Source organism: Hyperolius riggenbachi, chromosome 10, assembly GCF_040937935.1.
Source record: "Hyperolius riggenbachi isolate aHypRig1 chromosome 10, aHypRig1.pri, whole genome shotgun sequence".
Lineage (NCBI taxonomy): Eukaryota > Metazoa > Chordata > Amphibia > Anura > Hyperoliidae > Hyperolius > Hyperolius riggenbachi.
In genome coordinates this window covers 201570964-201589789 of record NC_090655.1, presented here as the reverse complement: position 1 = coordinate 201589789, position 18826 = coordinate 201570964, and the positions used below count along the sequence as shown (strand labels likewise).

Here is an 18826-nt window from a genome sequence, read left to right as displayed (position 1 = left end):
CTGATAGGAGTTTCCCGAATTCTTAGCATAGTTCTGCACCACATGCCCTTTTTCCCCACAATATAGACATAAGCCCTCCTGTCTTCTTCTCTGTCTTTCCACATCAGATAATTTGGTATGACCTAACTGAATAGGCTCATCCGTGTGGGAAGAAGTGCTGGGAACGGACACAGAGGAACGTGGGGTTGACCGAGATCTGCTATGTGATATCTAATTCTGCGGTAAATTTTAACGGCCAAAGAAATGGCCTCTTCCAACGAATGAGGTTCAGGGTGGCCAATCATTACTTCAGAAATCTTATCAGACAAGCCTGATAAAAACTGATCCAACAAAGCATAAGTTTCCCATTTAGAAGCACTAGCCCACTTCCTAAATTCTGCTGCGTAATTCTCCGCAGAGTTACGTCCCTGACGGAGGTTACGAAGTCTACGGACAGCCGTAGCGGCTGTATCCGGATCGTCATAAATGACAGCCATGGCGTCAAAAAAATCCTTGACAGATTTTAGAGCCTCATGCTCCGGTGGTAAATTATAGGCCCAGGTCTGCAAATCCCCCTGTAATAGTGTTTTTATTAGGGTGACTCTCTGAACCTCTGTACCTGAAGAAATAGGCCTCACTTCAAAATAAGACTGACAGCGATTCCTAAAATTCCTGAAATCGCTTCTATGCCCCGAGAATTTTTCAGGCAATGGCATTTTAGGTTCCACAAGAACGTGTAAAGGAGGAGCAGATTGTACTGGCTGCAGCGGTTGTAGTGCGCGAACAGCCTGTGAAAACCCATCCAATTGCTGTTGTTGGTTGGCTACCGTGGAACTCAAATAACCTACTGCCGTAGTGAGGACTTGAACTTGTTTGCAAAGTTCATCCATATTTAACATTATGGTCTGCTCTAATGTAACGATCTGCTAGTGTAAGGATACCCTAGCAGACAGACAAACCAGCTGACACTCCCAGGAGGTGATACACCACGTAATAAGACAGTGAACAGTAGGAGGCAGCTACTGACACCGCGTAAATATATAAGGAAGAGTCAGACAGATCGAGTCGGCAACAGATCAGACAGCAGAGGTACAAAATCAGCAGGCAAGATCAAAGTGAGTAAACAGGCAGAGGTTGGCAACAGATTAGATTGGCAGAGGTACAAAATCGGCAGACAGAAGAGAAGTCGAGACACGCAGAGGATGAGCAAACATATTAGTGCAATTATATGCTGGTAAATACACAAATGTGTTTCACGGGGAGGGAAGGTCCACGACCTGATAAACAACTATAAATATGCACAAGGAAAAAGACACCTCCCTAAATATATTAAAGTATAAAACATGAACAAATCACTGGTGCAAGAGGCCAAGGATAAATGCAAAAAACTGCTTTATTAATGCCAATATCAAAAACAATAAAACCATTTAAAAACAAGGCTATGCCATGTCCAGCCCAAGCGACCCCCTAATTACATATGATAATAGCCATAAGCCCGCCGATAATATATTATAAACTGCAATTTGTAGTATTGATAAAATGTATTAGATATTGAGCATGTCTACTGGGGAGCAGCGACACTGAATATAACTCCCTCAGCAGCTTCGGCGGAACTAGTCGGACGGGCGCAGGTTGCGCCCTCGCAGCCGTCTCCAGTCCCTCTTTACTCTTATATCTGGTAAGCCCTGCCACTCTCCTCCTGTTCTCTGCCTCTCCTCCTATTCCTCACTTATCACTTTTATATCATTGGTTGTCACCTGTTATATATATAGCATCTGTATTTTATTCACTGTTTGTATCAAACCATATCCTTATCCTCTATGAGGTCATATTGTTACACTAGTTTTCATTGCACCTTGCACGATGGATGCTAAGTTCAGGAGAGTTTAAATAACAACTGCATTGTTATTTTATGATTGGGGGTGCCTTTGTGGAGTTGTGACATTGCAGCATCAAACTTTTATAATTTAAACACTGCTACATTGGATGCTGTTATATTCAGTGTCGCTGCTCCCCAGTAGACATGCTCAATATCTAATACATTTTATCAATACTACAAATTGCAGTTTATAATATATTATCGGCGGGCTTATGGCTATTATCATATGTAATTAGGGGGTCGCTTGGGCTGGACATGGCATAGCCTTGTTTTTAAATGGTTTTATTGTTTTTGATATTGGCATTAATAAAGCAGTTTTTTGCATTTATCCTTGGCCTCTTGCACCAGTGATTTGTTCATGTTTTATACTTTAATATATTTAGGGAGGTGTCTTTTTCCTTGTGCATATTTATAGAAGAGAAGTCGAGAACAGGTAAAGGTCAATATAATTCAATCACAAATAATAATAATAGTACAGCCTGGGCTAGTGTGCAATCCCCGGGGTCCTGCCGGATCAAAACACACACAGAACTGACTATGGTCTGAAGCCTCACAGATGTGTTAGCTAGAGCAGACAATGCGAGAGTGAGCAGAAGGAGCTTAAGAAGCCCAGGATGGAAGGATAACCACGCCCCCAACGAGCCCAGCAATCACAATCCAGAGGTGGAGCCATGTGTGTCAGCTGACTGCCGATCAGCTGACACGCTTCCACAGAGCATAAAGGGTGCGACGCTGACAGCGTGTGCGTCCACCCTCATACGCCGCCTGTGCGTCACGCGCACGGACACCAGCTGGAGTGCCGCTGACATCATCCACGCTGGCGCAGCCGGCCGACTCGGACGTCGCAGACACGCTACCAGCAGCAGCGACGGAGGCAATATCTGTCATCCTGACACTAGACCAGTCAGTACTTGTGCACAAGTATAATGTCAAGGTACAAAGTCTTAAGGCGTAAATCGTAGTCAAAGTTCAAGCTGGGTCATACATGTGTATCAGATGTCTATCGCATTGCAAGGATCAAGCGGAAAGCAAAGTCAGGGACAGGCCGAAGTCAGTAACAGGAATCAGATGGTAGAGGTACAAAAGGACTGGACAGAGGCAAAGTCAGAAAACAGGCAGAAAGTCGGTACACAGATAATCACAATAACAATACACAATAATAGCAGGAGGATTGTAACGATCGGTGTAACACAGAGAGGGTCTGATTACCGGTGAACTGCAGTATCACCGAGAATACAGAAAATACCTGATTATTGATGATCTGCAGTATCACCGATAATCAGATATATCTACTAACCTCTGGACACCTGTGATAACAAGTGAGTGTTAGGTGCAACAGTAATACTTTGAGTACTGCACAGAAGTATGTTCCTTCCGTAGGCCTAGACTCTCCTGGGGGAGGAGCTAGGCTGAGAGTAGGAAGGACAGAGCGTGAGTGACACCAGTGAGAGGGTGTCACTAACAGGTCTGGGAACTTCCTCTAACAGTAAGGCCAGTTCTCGAGGTCGGGCAAGCCAGGTCGTTAACACACAGACAGATAAGGAACAAATTCAGGAGAGAGATACGGAATCCAATGAACAGGCAGGGTCTGGCAACGGAGTATCAGAAGAGCAAGGTACAGAATCAGGAGGCAAATACAGAGTCCAGGAACGAGCAGAGTTTGGCAACAGGATATCAGAAATAGCAAGGTACAGAATCAGAGTTCAGAGGAATAGTCAGGCAGGCAGAAGGTCATAACAAATAATACAGTTCAATATTCCTAATGCTAAGGTGTGAGTTCCTTGATCATCAACACCTTTGGAAACTATGCTAGAACACAGATACAGACAAGGTCTGAGTGCTACCACGTAGTGATCGCAACGCCAGACACCAGAGAAATTACCAGCACCCAGTATATATACTATAGCGCTCTCCAGCGCCACCCCTAAGTGCTGGACCAATGGAAAGTGGTGAAAATGTCAGCTGACCAGCTTGGTCAGCTGACTCTTCTCTGGCTGTCATATAAGCTCTGCCTCTCAGCGCACGCACGTCCTTCTGAACCTGTGTGGACTAGCAGTCCCAGCTACACCAGACACGTCTTGCAATGTTTCCGCTGATTCGGGCGCGGGGGCCGCCGCACCGCTCTCCAAGCAAGCGGCGGCTTCCCCGCATCCAACTACAATGTCAGCAGTATTGCTATGCGCGCAATCCGCCGCATCCAACGCGGACTCCACCGCTCTGCCCATGCGGCAGTCTCTTCGCGTTGTGCCGCCATGTTGGACGCGGAAACAGCCGCCTCACTCTGAGCACTTGCGGCGGCTTTTCCGCGTTTCCTCACAGTACCCCCCCTGAGGAGTGGACTCCGGACAGCTCCTACCAGGCTTCTCAGGATGCAACGCGTGGAACTCCCTTCTTAATTTGTCAGCATGCATGCGACATTCAGGTACCCATGATCTCTCCTCAACACCAAACCCTTTCCAATGAACCAGATATTGTACTGAGTTCTGAACCACATGGACTGCTGGCTTAAGCAGGGACACATGAAAGGATCTTATGCCACGCATACTGGCAGGAAGATCAATGGCATAAGTAACATTGTTGATCTTTCTAGTTACTGGAAACGGACCCACAAACCTGGGCCCCAACTTGGCTGAGGGCTGTTTCAAGGTCAAGTGACGTGTGGACACCCAGACTAAGTCTCCTGGTTGAAACCTCCACTCTAAGGATCGTTTTTTGTCAGCTTGACCTTTTTGACTTTGAAACGCCTTCTCCAAATTATTTTTCACGATCCACCACATGTCTTTAAATGACCTTTGCCAGGCCTCCAGAGCTGGAAACGGAGTGGAGGCGACTGGCAATGGGGAGAATTTAGGCAACTTCCCGGTCACTATCTGGAATGGACAAAATCCCGAGGAGAAACTTTTCAAATTATTGTGCACAAATTCTGCGAAGGGCAAAAACTTGACCCAACAATTTGCGCTTCTGCAACGTAACACCTCAAAAACCGTTCCAATGATTGATTGACTCTTTCAGTCTGACCATTGGTCTGTGGGTGGTAGCCCGACGAAAATGACAGTTCCATGCCCATTTGGTGACAAAATGCCCTCCAAAATCTCGAAACAAATTGGACTCCCCGATCTGACACTATGTTTTCCGGAATGCCATGCAATCGGAAAACGTGGCTGATGAACAAATCGGCCAACTCCTGGGCCGCGGGGAGTCCTTCCAAGGGCACAAAATGGGCCATTTTACTAAAGCGGTCGACTACCACCCAAATGACTGACATGCCCTCAGACCTGGGAAGCTCACCCACAAAATCCATGGACAAGTGGGTCCACGGCTCACTCGGGGTGGGCAAGGGCTGCAACGTTCCCACAGGTGCCAGCCGGGAGGGCTTACTCTTCGCACACACCGCACACTCTCTAACATACTCCTTGCAATCTGTTGCCAGAGAAGACCACCAAGCGCACCTGGCAACAAGATCCTGTGTTCTGGAGGCCCCAGGGTGTCCCGCATTTTTGTGTGAGTGGAACATCTGTAAAATTTGAAGACGGAATGGCAGTGGTATAAACATAACCCCTTTGGGCTTCCTCTCCGGGACGTCCTGCTGTAAGGGACCTAAAGTCTCTGTCCAATCTTCCCAAGTCTCAGTTGTTGCTAGTACCAGTTTCTGTGGGACAATGGTCTCTGGGGCGGAGGGCTGTGCTGTCTCTGGCTCAAAGCATCTGGACTGGGCATCTGCCTTAATGTTTTTGCTACCCGGAGTGTACGTAATTATAAATCTGAACCTCGAGAAGAACAATGACCATTGAGCCTGACGGGGGCTTAATCTCTTAGCTCCCTCGATGTATTCCAAATTTTTGTGATCAGTGTAAACTGTAATCGTATGTTCTGCTCCTTCCAACCAATGACGCCATTCTTCAAAGGCCAATTTGATGGCCAGGAGCTCCCTGTTGCCTATATCGTAGTTTCTCTCTGCCGGAGAGAACCTACGAGAAAAATAGGCACATGGGTGCAATCTACCATGCAACCCTGACCACTGGGACAGCACAGCCCCTACCCCGACCTCCGAGGCGTCCATCTCAACAATAAAGGGATAGGAGGTGTCAACGTGTCTTAGGATGGGTGCAGAGCAAAACAAATCTTTCAAAGTGGAGAATGCATGCAGAGCTTCTGGAGACCAGTGGGTAGTATCTGCCACTTTCTTGGTGAGACTGGTGAGGGGTGCAATGACAGTGGAGTACCCCTTTATGAACCTTCTATAGTAATTGGCAAAGCCTAAAAATCTCTGAAGAGATTTTAACCCCACTGGTTGAGGCCATTCCAACAGAGCAGAGACCTTGGCAGGATCCATAGACAGGCCCGAGGTGGAAATTATGTACCCTAAAAAGGTGACAGATGTTACCTCGAAGATGCACTTCTCCAATTTAGCGTACAGCATGTTTTGCCTTAGTTTGTCCAATACAAACTTGACGTGTGTCCTGTGCTCAGAGAGGTTGTTTGAGAAAATAAGTATATCATCTAGGTATACTAACACGAATTTGCCCAACACCTCCCTGAATACCTCATTAATTAGTTCTTGGAAGATGGCCGGGGCGTTACACAGCCCGAAGGGCATCACTAGGTACTCGTAATGCCCGTCGGGCGTGTTAAAGGCCGTCTTCCATTCATCGCCCTTTCTAATCCGCACCAGGTTGTATGCACCCCGTAAATACAATTTAGAAAAGATCTTAGCATTGGTAACCTGTGTAAACAAGTCATCTATCAGGGGCAAAGGGTAGCGATTTCTCACTGTGATTTTATTCAGGCCCCGGTAATCAATACATGGCCGCAGGCCTCCGTCTTTTTTCGTAACAAAAAAGAACCCTGCGCCAGCGGGCGACCGGGAAGGGCGAATGAACCCCTTGGCTAAATTTTCACGAATGTACTCCTGCATGGCCACTTTCTCTGGCCCAGAAAAATTGTAGAGATGACCCCTAGGGGGCATACAACCAGATCGGAGATCGATGGGGCAATCAAACGGGCGATGTGGAGGTAACTTATCAACAGCCTTGGGACAGAACACATTGGAATACTCGGAATATTGTACTGGTACACCCTCCAAATGAATCCTGGTCTGGCCCAGTGTCACCCTCCCTAAACACTGCTGAAAACAATGAGTTGACCAGCTAGTTAGCTGACCAGTAGCCCAATTGATCTGTGGGGAGTGAAGGTGCAACCATGGCATGCCAAGAAAGACGGTGGAGGTGGTCATGTGTAACACAAAAAACTGCAGTTTCTCCTTATGTAGCACCCCTATAGTGACTTCCACCTCTGGTGTCTGAGACAGCGGATGATTACTTTGCAGGGGGGGAATCATCTACTGCCGTAACCTGAATGGGTGGTTTTACCGGGGTGAGCGGAATACCCAATTTCTTTGCAAATTCGAAATCCATAAAATTAGCTGCAGAGCCTGAATCAACAAAAGCCTCAGAAACCTCAGTTTTATCTTCCCACGTAACAGTACAAGGAAGAAGTAACAGTTTATCTTCTAGGGGTAAAAGTCGCGCACCTAGGGTGTTACCCCCTACAACTCCAGTAGGCGGTAGCGTTTTCCGACTTGTTAGGACAATTACGTACTCTATGACCCCCCTCTGCGCAGTAAAGACACAGCTGCTCAGACATCCTACATCTTCGCTCCACTTGGGATAGTTTCGAACGACCAATTTACATTGGTTCGGGTGGAGGCGAGACGGGAGGAGGTGGAGTTACTGGAGGCGCAGCGTAGGACACCATTCTTACATGACTACTACCCCGGGTCTGTTTCTGATAGCGCAGCCTGCGGTCGACTCGAATGGCCAATGAAATGGCCTCATCGACTGTTTTTGGTTCAGGCAGACTTAACATGAGATCTGAGACCTCATCTGACAACCCTGATAATAAACAATCTAAGAGGGCATAGGTGTCCCACCTGGCTGAAACTGACCACCTCCTAAATTCGGCTGCGTAATCCTCGACCGGACCCTTGCCTTGACGCAAAAGCTTGAGCTTCCGCTCAGAAGTCAAAGCAAGGTCTGGGTCGTCGTAAATTACTGCCATTGCTTTAAAAAATTTATCCACTGATGTGAGGGCTAAGTCTCCGGTGGGTAAACTGTACCCCACGTCTGAGAATCGCCTGATAACAAAGTCTTAATAAATGTGACCCTTTGGGCCACAGTTCCAGAAGATTGGGGTCTCAACTCAAAGTAAGATAACACTCTACTTCTAAAATATCGGAAGTCAGATCTGTGACCAGAAAATTTCTCAGGTACAGGCAAACGTATGTCAGAGATAGGAGGGGATCGCACCTCATCCACTGCTGTCTGGAGGGTTTGTAAAGAACCAGACAAGGCGTCAATCATAGTCTTGTAACTACCCAGCACTTGGTTGATGTTTTCCACCGAAGTGGCAAGTGCACCCAGACGGTCAGTGTGTGCGTCTATTTGCATTTTGGTCTGGCGTTCTGTAATGATCGGTATAACACAGAGAGGGTCTGATTACCGGTGAACTGCAGTATCACCGAGAATACAGAATATACCCGATTATTGATGATCTGCAGTATCATCGATAATCAGATATATCTACTAACCTCTGGACACCTGTGATAACAAGTGAGTGTTAGGTGCAACAGTAATACTTTGAGTACTGCACAGAAGTATGTTCCTTCCGTAGGCCTAGACTCTCCTGGGGGAGGAGCTAGGCTGAGAGTAGGAAGGACAGAGCGTGAGTGACACCAGTGAGAGGGTGTCACTAACAAGTCTGGGAACTGCCTCTAACAGTAAGGCCAGTTCTCGAGGTCGGGCAAGCCAGGTCGTTAACACACAGACAGACAGATAAGGTACAGATTCAGGAGACAGATACGGAATCCAATGAACAGGCAGGGTCTGGCAACGGAGTATCAGAAGAGCAAGGTACAGAATCAGGAGGCAAATACAGAGTCCAGGAACGAGCAGAGTTTGGCAACAGGATATCAGAAATAGCAAGGTACAGAATCAGAGTTCAGAGGAATAGTCAGGCAGGCAGAAGGTCATAACAAATAATACAGTTCAATATTCCTAATGCTAAGGTGTGAGTTCCTTGATCATCAACACCTTTGGAAACTATGCTAGAACACAGATACAGACAAGGTCTGAGTGCTACCACGTAGTGATCGCAACGCCAGACACCAGAGAAGTTACCAGCACCCAGTATATATACTATAGCGCTCTCCAGCGCCACCCCTAAGTGCTGGACCAATGGAAAGTGGTGAAAATGTCAGCTGACCAGCTTGGTCAGCTGACTATTCTCTGGCTGTCATATAAGCTCTGCCTCTCAGCGCGCTTCCTTCTGAACCTGTGTGGACTAGCAGTCCCAGCCACACCAGACATGTCTTGCAATGTATCCGCTGATTCGGGTGCGGGGGCCGCCGCACCGCTCTCCAAGCAAGCGGCGGCTTCCCCGCCTCCAAACCACAATGTCAGCAGTATTGCTATGCACGCAATCCGCAGCATCCAACGTGGACTCCACTGCTCTGCCCATACGGCATGCGACAGTTTCTTCGCGTTGTGCCGCCATGTTGGACGCGGAAACAGCCGCCTCACTCTGAGCACTTGCGGCGGCTTTTCCGCGTTTCCTCACAAGGATATTACGAGAAATTACAAATTACAGCTATCAATAATAACACAGGCAGAGTACTAGGCCAAGAACCAGCGAACTGATTAGTATCAAGGCCAGTGAGCAACTGAAGCTACTGGCCTTAAGTACATCTCCCAAATCTCTGGAAACCACCGTCAATCAGTGACGTAACTTGTGACGTCCTTTACTATTCTCCCTGACCCTCCTCCTGAGCCTATAAGGCTCGCTCCCACTCGCGCGTGCGAGCCGGAAGCCGCCGCCAGAAGATTTCAGCTGCGGCGTTCCGCCGATAGTCCGGACCTCAACGGAGACGCCGCGGGACCCGCTGCTGGAAGGTAAGATTGTCATAAACATGTTTTCCTACTTTTTATATGCCATACGGTTAGCATATTTGCTTTTGTGCATAAGTATTATTATTCATTTAGAAATGATATGTTCCCGAAGTACACTTTTTTTTACTCAGAGCTTACTTTGCATTTTTTATTCAATAACTGCTTTATTCATCGTCTAACTTTAGCATAAACGCTTTCTGATTGTCTCACTGTCTTTAGGAGACCCGGCAGTGACAGAAAAAGGGTTTGTTTACATTCCTTACTTGATACATCCTCACCGATTAGCAGGCACCTCAGAAATCCTTCCTATCGGGCCGGCACGCACTTGACCTGAGGAGGCGGCTGACGCCGAGATAACTTGTTGTCATTGTGCATTATAGGTTTTAGTTCTTAATAAATTTGAACCTGAATTTTTTACCAAAACAAACTCATTTGAGTTACTTTTTATACACATCTACTTTTTAATTATCTTTTTGGGCGCCTCCTGCATCAGTTCTATATATGTCCAATACCCCACTGTGTGGGGTCCCGCTTCGCATTTTTGCGAAGGGAATTTTTTAGCAGCAGCGACCAGTACTCCTTGGAAAAAGACCGAGTGGGGACGGGATTTCCCCACAGGCTCAGACGAGTGGTTGTCTCTCATAGCAACCCATCCTTGTGAGTATATTTCCAGCAATTGATATCTCCAACTTTCCAAATGATATTACACCAAAGCGGGTTCCCGGTGTCCGTTTGTCTTCTTTTTGTCTCATCAGCAATAATCTATTTTAATTGCTGCTACTTGGCATTGAATATGGCTGTTTAACTTGTTATCAACAAGTATTCCCAAGTCCTTCTCCAAGTCTGACATTCCTATCTGTATGAGAAGCATAGGTGGTAGGGAGATAGAATGACCCTTGCTTCAGCACATTCCAGATCCACTAAGTACATAGGAACTAAAGAGAACCGACGCAGATTCCCATTCTCAGAATCTCAGGCTTGACAGGCGTACTCAATGTAAACACAGATCCATATGCCATTGCCAAGCAGTGTGATAAGCAAGATGGTGAAACTTAAGATGAAAGCATGCATCTGGCAAAGATGATCAGTAAGCCATCACAGCTTAACATGTATGCACAGTTCATCTATAGAAGATCATGGAGTAGATTCCCAATCGCAGAATCTCATGCATAGCAAACATATTGTGATTAGTAGAGCAAGGGTCATTCTATCTCCCTACCACCTATGCTTAGGAGAACTATGCTTTGAAGTTTTAACATCCTTTGGTTGAACAGAGCAAACAACATATGATTTTTGTGGTTTAGGGGAATGCAGCCCCACTCCACTTGTCTGCACAGCCTTGGGGCCTCTTTTTTAACTTATATATCATTTTTTCAGTATATGTTTGTGTGTATATGTGTTGGTTTAATATTTCTAAGATTTTAGTAGTAAACTAATAAAATTTGATATTTTTCTAATCTCACATGCACCCAAGAGTCAATCCTTTCCCGGGTGCATACACATGTGGAACTTTTGCTTTGTGGCAGATGCTTGAACATTATTCTGCAGAATGTGTTCATATTGGGTTGAATTCATCAGCTCCCCGACTTTAGCAAGGGCCTCAGCCCCTGAACTAGCCCCACAGCATGATGGAACTGCCACCACATTTCACAGTAGGTAGCAGGTGATTTTCTTTGAATGCAGTGTTATTTTTCCACCATGAAAAAGGCTTTTTGTTATGACCATAAAACTCACATTTTTGTCTCATCAGTTCCAAAATGAATCTGGCTTGTCTACATGCGCTTTTGCATACAATAAAAACTCTGTAGCATTAGTGTACAAAGGGCTTCTTTCTCATTGTCCTGCCATACAGATGTTCTATGTGCAAATTGTGCTGAACAGTAGACCGATGTACAGATACACCATCTGCGTTGTCAGTGTCATTGTAGGTCTATGGAGGTGATCTGTGGGTTGTCTGTAAACAACCTCTTAATCCTCTACATATTCTGCTTCTGTATTTTTCTTGGCCTGCCAAACCTCAGTTTAATGGGAATTGTGCCAGTGCCCGTGTTTTTTCCATTTCCTGATTACAATCCTTGACACTGAACGTTCAAACCTCTGACATAGCTTTTGGTAGGCTTCCCCTAAACTATGATACTGGACAATCTTTGTTTTCAGATCTTTGGGGAATTGTATTGAGGATCCCATGCTTTCACTCTTCAAATGAAATCTTCATTATAACCAAAGGATTTCAGTCTTTCATAACAAGCAAAAAAAACTACTTTGAAAAACATCATATCAATCTTAATTGATACAAAAAGATTTTTCCACACAAAACCTTCAGGTAAAAACTGACGCATACATTTTCATAGGCGTCACAGAGATAAAAAACAAAAAAAAAAAACAAACGTAAATACAGTCAAAATGATGTGATATACTGTAACTAGATGTAACTTACAGCTAGTTACATATATCACACTAGTTTTGACCGTATTGATGGATTTTTTTTTATGCTTGAGACGTCTATGAGCATTTATACATCAAATTTTACTTGAAACTTTTGTATGAAAAAACCTTTTTGTATCAATGAATTGGTTTTCTGATTGTTAGAAGAGTCTTCTATCCTTTGGTTATAATGAATATTTTGGTAGGTGTAGTGGAACACCAATAATGATATTTTTTGGTATTCCCATTTTTTTGTAATTCTTATTCTTCAGAGGAGAGTCAAAGAGATGCACAGCATGCAACTGGCCACCTGATATGCCTGTTCATGATTGGACACACCAGTCTATGAAGTTTAAGGCTGAACAAGCAAATCGAAACAATGTGATGTGCCAAATAATCAGTATTGAGCAGTTACATGCATTCCAATCAGTAAAACGACAAGAGGAACCACAGTTCTGTACTGACAGTTTTTCACAATTGATTTCATTTCATTTGGATACCACCAAGGTGCACAGATGGTCCTAGGCAATAAAAGGCCTACCACTGCGATCTTGGTAGACAGTAGAGGAAATTATTTTGTAGGCTAAGAGGAATTCCTAAACCTTTTCATATGACTGTACAGTAGACTTATATAGGTTGAAATAATCTGTTTTTATAGCTACATGTGACTCTCAGAGTTGGTAAGTCCTCACCTGATCAGAATTGTATCTCTACTGTGATATGTAGCGGGATGCTGCTCACTCATCCACCACCTCCCCTCTCTAAAGAACAGAACATCCACCACCTCCTCTCTCCACAGAACAGTACACGCACCCCCTCCTCTCTCCACAGAACAGAACAGGGCACTCCAAATCCATCAGGGTGTCTGTACTGTTATTGTTAATAAGCTGTCACCAAATACAACCGTGAATAATAGTTTTAGATGGCAACAATCTAACACGAGCACATTGCATAACCCCTAGTATGGCCAGTCTTAGAGCAGTGACAGTCATAACAGCAATACAGACACACATTATACTAGAGTTACTGCTGATTACTCACCTGTACTACCCTCTGTTAGAGTGTCCTCCTCTTTACTTGTCCTCATCATATCACCCTCCTCCATAGACTGCTGCTCCCTCCTCACATATGTCTCTTCTTCTTCCTCTTTAAACGTCCCCATCATGTCACCCTCCTCCATAGACTGCTGATCACTTGTCACATATGTCTCTTCTTCTTCCACTTTAATGGTCTTCATCATGTCACCCTCCTCCAAAGACTGCTGATCACTCGTCACATTTGGCTCCTCTTCTTCTTCCTCTTTAACCACAGCATCCACATGTTTCAGTCCTCCACCCTAAGTGCACAAGTGAGGGATAATTTAAAATGAAACACACATAAGAGAAGGAAAGAATGTCACACAGTTTGGGGTCTCTGATGACTCTCAGTTACACCTACCTGATAATGGTGGAGGGTGGTGGGATCTTCTTGTGGACAATCCTGGGTATAACAAGAACCTGTACATCTCTCTGGTGGTATTCTGTTACTAGATCCATCTGTAGGAAACACTCACAGTGAATACATTATCGCTATGTGTTAATCAGATGATGGGGGATCTAGGTGAACCCTCTTTACTGCTCTATCCTTTACAAGAAATCAAAGTCTCCTCTTACCCAGTGATGTAAGGGTCGGCTGATTCTCCATCATGGTATCCTTGTAGAAGTTCTTGTGTCCTTCTATATACTGCCACTCCTGCATGGAGAAATTAACATCCTGACACACACAATGATACAGTCACCATTCAGCCACATTCCTCGCTGTTACTGCATAATGTCCCATAATTCCAAGCAACACTCACCTCTCCTGTCAGCAGCTCCATCATCTTCCTGGTGATTTCTAGGATCTTCTGCTTGTTGGTTCTCTCAGATATCAAGAATTTATTTGGGGGCATCATGACAGTCAAGTGATCACCAGATTTCACTGGAGGAAAACTCTGTGTAGCAAGACAAACAATAATGTCACATGACCCTCACAGAGTCCTTCTCACCTCTCCAGTCAGCTTTGTGTTTTATTATTAGAGATTAGAGTGATGTCATGTGATCTTCCAGAATCCCCCTCACCTCTCCAGTCAGCAAGCAGATGATCTCCAGGGTGAGGTTGAATATCCTCTTGGTCATGTGACTCTGGTCCTCATCCATCCTCAGTAATGTGGTCGTGTGATCTGAACAGGATGCTGCTGCCTTTTGATACATAATAAGGGGAATATAATTTAGGTTGTCCAGTTGTCAGTAGTGAAACTATCGATACAGGATCCCCCTCCCCCCAGCTATCCCCATTGCTTACACTTGTGGGTTGCAGTGCCATGCAGGGCATTGCAGGAAAGCATAAAAAGTTGGTTTATAGCTACCAATGTACTATACTCACAGTGTGCTGCAGTACTGTCCTCCCTCTGCCTCCTCTCCAGCTGGCATCATCTCCTCACATCCATCTCCCACTGTTACCATTCCTGTGATGTTACAGCAGGGCGGGTAGTGGTAGATGGAAGAAGATATGAGGAGAGGCAAAGGGGTTAATGGCATTACTGGGGTGGGGGACGTTACATACTGGAGGATAATAGCAATGCTGGGGAATACAGGGGGCATGGCTATACTGGGAAAGAAATTGCATTACTGGGGAGGGGGAGATTACATACTGAAGGATATTGACAATGCTGTGTGTGTGTAAGGGGGGGGGGGGGGGGGGTGTTTCATGGCCATGTTTTCAAACTCTGTGTGTGACTGAACTGAATTATAAATAGGAAGGTGAGATGTGGCCATAATCTAGGACACACGCAGTGAGATCACCAGAAAACTGGCAAACAAGTTATATAAAAATGTATTGCATGGCAATTACTGCAAGGGGGATGATCAGGATAGTGACAGGTGTACTATGAAATCCTCTGTAACAAAGTATGTCTACCCCATCCTCTGCTCTGCTAAATATATAAAAACAATCACACAATTACCTCTTCTAACAACGTCTCCTCTCCACCTCCTACAACTTCTCTTCCTGCTGTTACATTACTTCCTGGCTTCATTACTTCCGGTTTTTGTGTTCCACCTGGGAGATGTGACGTCGCCACCCAGTGGTGTGCAACCTAACTGCACTCAGCCAAACTTTTTAATATTATTGCACTCTTTCGCTTCACAACATCCTCAGTTACAGACACATCCCATTCCAATATTATAAGTGTTATTATTATTACTAGCCCCAGATAATTGCTGGAGATGTAGAGCTGCCGTATGGGTGTGGCTCCATAGTTAAGAAGTCAGTTTCTTGCACCAGACTTGGAGAAAGAGGCAGAATTACTGGAAAAATTGTCTTGACTGGGATGTCCACTTAATCCCTTCATATCTCTCCTGGGACTCCCATTCTCTTCTGGCTGCGCTCCTCCCCAGTCCCCACAGCAGCTAACAGACTGGTAGCCGGGAAATGGAAGTCTCCTCCTCCCTCCGCCATTACTGAGCTTATGGAAAGTACCCTGGAAATCAGTATCAGAGTAAACAGAGGCGTGTAACAATCCCTGGAGAAGCAGCTGCGGGCAGTCAGGATGCCTCTGCAGCTGCTTCGGTTTCTCTGTCGGGCATGTCTCCCGTCCCTCCGGCGTCTAGCACGCCGAGGAGGGGAATGTCAGTGGCTCACAGAGTAGCTTTGTCGCGCGCGCGCATAGACGAGACCTTTATGCGGGAAGGAGGCGCGTCAGCTGACCGGCTGATCGGCTGACGTCAGCGAAGACTCTCGGCATCTCCGATTGGCTGATAAGCGGGGGCGTGGCCGAGGGGTCTCCTCCGCTTCTTAACCACTTCCCGACCGCCCACTACACAGGGGCGGCAGGGAAGTGGAGCCCTTCAGGACGGCCTCACCCACAGAGGCGGCGGTCCATTTAAGGGCATGGGCGGAGCGATCGCGTCATCCGTGACGCGATCCTCCGCCGGCGCCTGTCACCGCTCGCTCGCCGCAACATCCCGCCGGCTATACGGAAGCGCCGGCGGGATGTTAACCCCGCGATCGCCGCATACAAAGTGTATAATACACTTTGTAATGTTTACAAAGTGTATTATACAGGCTGCCTCCTGCCCTGGTGGTCCCAGTGTCCGAGGGACCACCAGGGCAGGCTGCAGCCACCCTAGTCTGCACCCAAGCACACTGATTTCTCCCTCCCCTGCCCCAGATCGCCCACAGCACCCATCAGACCCCCCCCTGCCCACCCCCCAGACCCCTGTTTGCACCCAATCACCCCCCTAATCACCCATCAATCACTCCCTGTCACTATCTGTCAACGCTATTTTTTTTTTATCCCCCCCCTGCTCCCTGCCCCCTCCTGATCACCCCCCACCCCTCAGATTCTCCCCAGACCCCCCCCCCCCCCCCGGACCACCCCCCCCCCTGTTTACTGTATGCATCTATCCCCCTGATCACCTGTCAATCACCCGTCAATCACCCGTCAATCACCCGTCAATCACCCCCTGTCACTGCCACCCATCAATCAGCCCCTAACCTGCCCCTTGCGGGCAATCTGATCACCCCCCCCACACCAATAGATCGCCCACAGATCCGACATCAGATCACCTCCCAAATCCATTGTTTACATCTATTCTCTCCTCTAAACACCCACTAATTACCCATCAATCACCCATCAATCACCCCCTATCACCACCTGTCACTGTTACCTATCAGATCAGACCCTAATCTGCCCCTTGCGGGCACCCAATCACCTGCCTACACGCTCAGATTTCCCTCAGACCCCCCCTTATCAATTCGCCAGTGCATTAATTACATCTGTTCTTCCCTGTAATAACCCACTGATCACCTGTCAATCACCTGCCAATCACCTATCACTAGAGATGGGACGACGAATCCGGCGAATCCACGAATCCCTCGAATATTGGGAAATATTCGAGATTCGTGGATTCGAATCCCGACGCCATTTTCCACTTTACGAATCCGCCGAATCCCGACGCTGCATCGCCGCGCATCCGCCGCTCGCACTCGTCCTCCTCCGACCCGCGCCTCCTCCGACCGCCCCGCGCCTCCTCCGCCCGGCCGCCCGCATACTTTGTATCAACTCACCCGTCCAGTGGAGCGCAGACAGAGCGGCAGACCTCTCGCTGACTTCCTGGTTCCCTCTAGTGACGGCTTTTACAATGACGTCATCAGTAAAAGCCGGTCCGGCCACTAGAGGGAACCGAGAAGGAAGGAAGAGGTCTGCCGCTCTGTCTGCGCTCCACTGGACATGTAAGTTGATACTTATGCAGGGGTGAGCGAGGAGGCACAGGGGACGGAGGAGGCCATGGGGGTGAGCGACACCTACCTACCTACCTACCTACCTACCTACCTACCTGCCACTATACCTACCTAAAGGCCCCCTATACGTACCTACCTACCTACCTACCGGGCACTATACCTACAGGCCCCTATACCTACCTAAAGGCCCCCTATACTACCTACCTACCACTATACCTACCTACCTACAGGCCCCTATACCTACCTAAAGGCCCCCTATATGTACCTACCTACCTAAAGGCCCCTATACCTACCTAAAGGCCTCTATACCTACCTACCTAAAGGCCCCCTATACGTGCCTACCTACCTAAAGGCCCCTATACCTACCTACCTAAAGGCCCCTATACCTACCTACCTATTTACCTACCTATACTTAAGGCCTTATACCCTGCTACCTATACTGAAGGTCCCTTTAACTACCTACCTACCTACAGGACACTATACCTACCTACCTACCGGCCACTATACCTACCTACCTACCTACAGGCCACTATACCTACCTAAAGGCCCCCTATACGTACCTACCTACCTACCTACCTACCTAAAGGCCCCTATACCTACCTTCCTACCTAAAGGCCCCTATACTTACCTACCTACCTACCTAAAGGCCCCTATACCTACCTACAGGCCTCTATACCTACCTACCTACTTAAAGGCCCCCTATACGTGCCTACCTACCTAAAGGCCCCTATACCTACCTACCTAAAGGCCCCTATACCTACCTACCTACATACCTACCTATACTTAAGGCCCTATACCCTGCTACATATACTGAAGGTCCCTTTAACTACCTACCTACCTACAGGACACTATACCTACCTACCTACCGGCCACTATACTTACCTACCTACCTACAGGCCACTATACCTACCTAAAGGCCCCCTATACGTACCTACCTACCTACCTAAAGGCCCCTATACCTACCTACCTAAAGGCCCCTATACCTACCTACCTACATACCTACCTATACTTAAGGCCCTATACCCTGCTACCTATACTGAAGGTCCCTTTACCTACCTAAAGGCCCCTATACCTACCTACATACCTACCTATACTTAAGGCCTCTATATACCCTGTTAACTATACTGAAGGCCCTATACCCTGCTACCTATACTGAAGGTCCCTTTACCTACCTAAAGGCCCCTATACCTACCTACATACCTACCTATACTTAAGGCCTCTATATACCCTGCTACCTATACTGAAGGCCCATATACCCTGCTACCTATACTGAAGGCCCCTATACCCTGCTACCTATACTGAAGGCCTATATACCCTGCTACCTATACTGAAAGCCCAT

At 46.8% G+C, this 18826-nt stretch overlaps 1 pseudogene; it reads right to left on the bottom strand.

Annotated features, from left to right (window-relative positions):
* Nucleotides 1–15251, bottom strand: part of LOC137534247 (zinc finger protein 420-like) — a 122573-nt pseudogene extending 107322 nt beyond the window's left edge.
* Nucleotides 15252–18826: the final 3575 nt, after the last annotated feature.